This window comes from Delphinapterus leucas, chromosome 3 (assembly GCF_059928025.1).
Source record: "Delphinapterus leucas isolate spDelLeu-1000000601 "Yukka" chromosome 3, BTC_Dleu_Yukka2, whole genome shotgun sequence".
Lineage (NCBI taxonomy): Eukaryota > Metazoa > Chordata > Mammalia > Artiodactyla > Monodontidae > Delphinapterus > Delphinapterus leucas.
The window spans coordinates 100,436,517-100,440,491 of record NC_143131.1 but is presented as its reverse complement, the minus strand read 5'-3'; positions in this window follow the sequence as shown (position 1 = coordinate 100,440,491).

Here is a 3,975-nt window from a genome sequence, read left to right as displayed (position 1 = left end):
CACCAGGGAAGTCCCTAAGAGTTTTTCCTTTCTTTCATTTTCAACAGTATTTCACTACCAATGCTGCCTTTGATATCTTCTAAAATGCCTGCACCTCTATTTGCTGTTTGTATAATTCTTCACATTCTTTCATTTCATACTAACCTCATAGTAGGTTAGGTCATTCTTTCCTCCCTCAATGCTGATTGAGTTTGCCTCAAGGCAATTACTTTTTCCACCTCATACCATCAGGGGACTTAGTTTTGCTAATGTCCCTGAATCTTTGAAGAGAGCCCAGGGTCCTGTAAGATGCCTCCCTGTACAAGTAGATCTCAGTAGATAGCAAAAGCCCCTTCTTTGGTCTTTTCTTCAAACATCCCCAGTTGCTGCTTGACCCACTGTTTCTCAATCTCATTTTCAAGGCTGTATGCTTTATATCCATTGGCTTTACATGATACCAAGATATCTATTTTTCCAGTGCCTTAACTCTTAACACTCCACATTGCTTAGTCTCTTTTTAGAAACAAATCCTAAATAAGAGATGCTCCCATAGTCAGCTCTTATATTGCTAAAATCAGTGCTGGGTGCTCCATGTGTGTTTGTGTATATATGTATACATATATATTATCTCCTTCTGTCTTTGCAACATCCCATTAGAAAAGGTTTTACCTCCTTTAAGAGAAATAAACTGAGACTAAAAAAGATTAAAGTATCAACCCAAGGTTATACACACACCAAGTTGAAAGAGTGGAATTCAAAATCAAATCTGGCTACCTTTTCCACTGCTTACACACATCATTTGTTCATCAATTTTAATGATGCGTGTTTTAAATTAGGATCCTGAGAAGCAGAGCCTGAGACAGTGATTTGAGTAAATGGATTTATTGAGGGAGTACTCTCAGTAGAAAAAGACTGAGGGTTGCGGAATGAGTTGAATGAAGGAGTTAAATAAAGATCTATTCTTAGCTGGACTCTACCTGCAGCCTAAATCCCATGGACAGGTTTGGAGCATTAATGAAGTCACAGTTGGTTCCACCTTGAGGCAAGGGGACTGATATTTGCATCCCCAAGTCAGTCAGTCCTTGACTGTGGCTTATGGAGGGAGGAAGTACAATGAGAAATTAGCAGCAAGTACCCACAGCACCTGGGGGATGGGTGCACTGACTATAGGGATTTGAGTGGGGCAGAGACAATGGACTCTCAAGAAGTCATAGTTAAAAGCAGTTCACTTACAAAGATAAGTTCATCTTACATCTTCCTTCTGCAACATGGATAAAAAGTCTCAAAGTGAATTTATCCTAGGGTATGCAAAAAAAATTACACTTCTAAATTACAGTTAGGAAACCAGAAAATAAATGTTACAAAGCTCCAAAATTGAAGTCATAGAAGAAATCCTTGTAAATTAGGACATGCTATTTTTTTTTTTTTTTTTACGATGGAAGAAACCAAGAATCAAATGGTTTAAATAGAACCATCAGCCCTCCCGAACGAGGAGGAGACAGCACCGAATCCTCTCAGCCCTGCCCGAGAAAATCCCCATGTCATACCCAGGCAGAGCATCACTTTTCACTTCTTGGTCAGAAGGAGTGGTTGAAGGAGGCCCGGACTGTGATGACTAAATTTCTTCACGATACATCAGAAATGCATCTACACGTGGAACAACTCCTACAGAACACCTACTTAACGCTGGCAGAAGACCTCAAACCTCCCAAAAGGCAAGAAACTCCCCACATACCTGGGCAGGGAAAAAGAAAACAGAATAAACAGAGACAAGAGAAAAGGGATGGGACCTGCACCAGGGGGAGGGAGCTCTGAAGGAGGAAAGGTTTCCACACACTAGGAAGCCCCTTTGCGGGCGGACACTGCGGGTAGCGGAGGTGGGGAGCTTCGGCGCCACGGAGGAGAGCACATCAACAGGGGTGCGGAGAGCAAAGCGGAGAGATTCCCGCACAGAGGATGGTGCCGACCGGCACTCACCAGCCCGAGAGGCTTGTCTGCTCACCCAACGGGGCGGGCGGGGGCTGGGAGCTGAGGCTCGGGATTCGGTTGGAGTACAGGGAGAGGACTGGGGTTGGCGGCGTGAACACAGCCTGCAGGGGGTTAGTGCGCCACGGCTAGCCGGGAGGGAGACTGGGGAAAAGTCTGGAGCTGCCGAAGAGGCAAGAGACTTTTTCTTCCCTCTTTGTTTCCTGGTGCGCGAGGAGAGGGGATTAAGAACGCTGCTTAAAGGAGCTCCAGAGATGGGTGCAAGCCGCAGCTAACAGCGCGGACCCCAGAGACGGGCATGAGACGCTAAGGCTGCTGCTGCCACCACCAAGAAGCCTGCGTGTGAGCACAGGTCACTATCCACACCCCCCTTCCCGGGAGCCTGTGCAGCCCGCCACTGCCAGGGTCCCGGGATCCAGGGACAACTTCCCCGGTAAAACACAAGGCACGCCTCAGGCTGGTGCAACGTCTTCTGCCGCCGCAGGCTCGCCCCGCACTCCGTGCCCCTCCCTCCGCCCGGCCTGAGTGAGCCAGAGCCCCCGAGTCAGGTGCTCCTTTAACCCCTTCCTGTCTGAGCGAAGAACAGACGCCCTCCAGTGACCTACATGCAGAGGCGGGGCCAAATCCAAAGCTGAGCCCCGGGAGCTGTGCGAACAAAGAAGAGAAAGGGAAATCTCTCCCAGCAGCCTCAGGAGCAGCGGATTAAATCTCCACAATCAACTTGAACTACCCTGCATCTGTGGAATACCTGAATAGACAACGAATCATCCCAAATTGAGGAAGTGGACTTTGAGAGCAAGATTTATTATTTTTTCCCCTTTTCCTCTTTTTGTGAGTGTGTATGTGTATGCTTCTCTGGGAGATTTTCCTCTGTATAGCTGTGCTTTCACCATTTGTCCTAGGGTTCTGTCCATCCATTTGTTTTTTTCTTTTTTGTTCCCTTTAAAAAATATTTTTTTCTTAAAAATTATTTTTTATTTCAATAACTTTATTTTATTTTATCCGCTTTCTTTCTACTTTTTCTCCCATTTATTCTGAGCCATGTGGATGAAAGGCTCTTGGTGCTGCAGCCAGGAGTCTGTGCTGTGCCTCTGAGGTAGGAGAGCCAACTTCAGGACACTGGTCCACTAGAGACCTCGCAGCTCCACGTAATATCAAACAGCGAAAATCTCCCAGAGATCTCCATCTCAACACCAACACCCAGCTTCACTCAACGACCAGCAAGCCACAGTGCTGGACACCCTATGCCAAACAACTAGCAACACAGGAACACAACCCCACCCATTAGCAGAGAGGCTGCCTAAAATCATAATAAGTCCACAGACACCCCAAAACACAACCAGACGTGGACTTGCCCACCAGAAAGACAAGATCCAGGCTCATCCACCAGAACAAAGGCACTAGTCCCCTCCACCAGGAAGCCTACACAAGCCACTGAACCAACTTTAGCAACTGGGAACAGACACCAAAACCAAAGGGAACTAAGAACCTGCAGCCTGCAAAAAGGAGACCTCAAACACAGTAAGATAAGCAAAATGAGAAGACAGAAAAACACACAGCAGAAGAAGGAGCAAGATAAAAACCCACCAGACCTAAAAAATGAAGAGGAAATAGGCAGTCTACCTGAAAAAGAATTCAGAATAATGATAGTAAAGATGATCCAAAATCTTGGAAATAGAATACAGAAAATGCAAGAAATATTTAACAAGGACCTAGAGGAACTAAAGATGAAACAAGCAACGATGAACAACATAATAAATGAAATTACAAATACTCTAGAAGGGATCAATAGCAGAATAACTGAGGCAGAAGAACGGATAAGTGACCAGGAAGGTAAATAGGGGAAATAACTACTGCAGAGCAGAATAAAGAAAAAAGAATGAAAAGACTGAGGACAGTCTCAGAGACCTATGGGACAACATTAAATGCAACAACATTCGAATAATAGGTGTTCCAGAAGAAGAAGAGGAAAAGAAAGGGACTGAGAAAATATTTGAAGAGATTATAGTC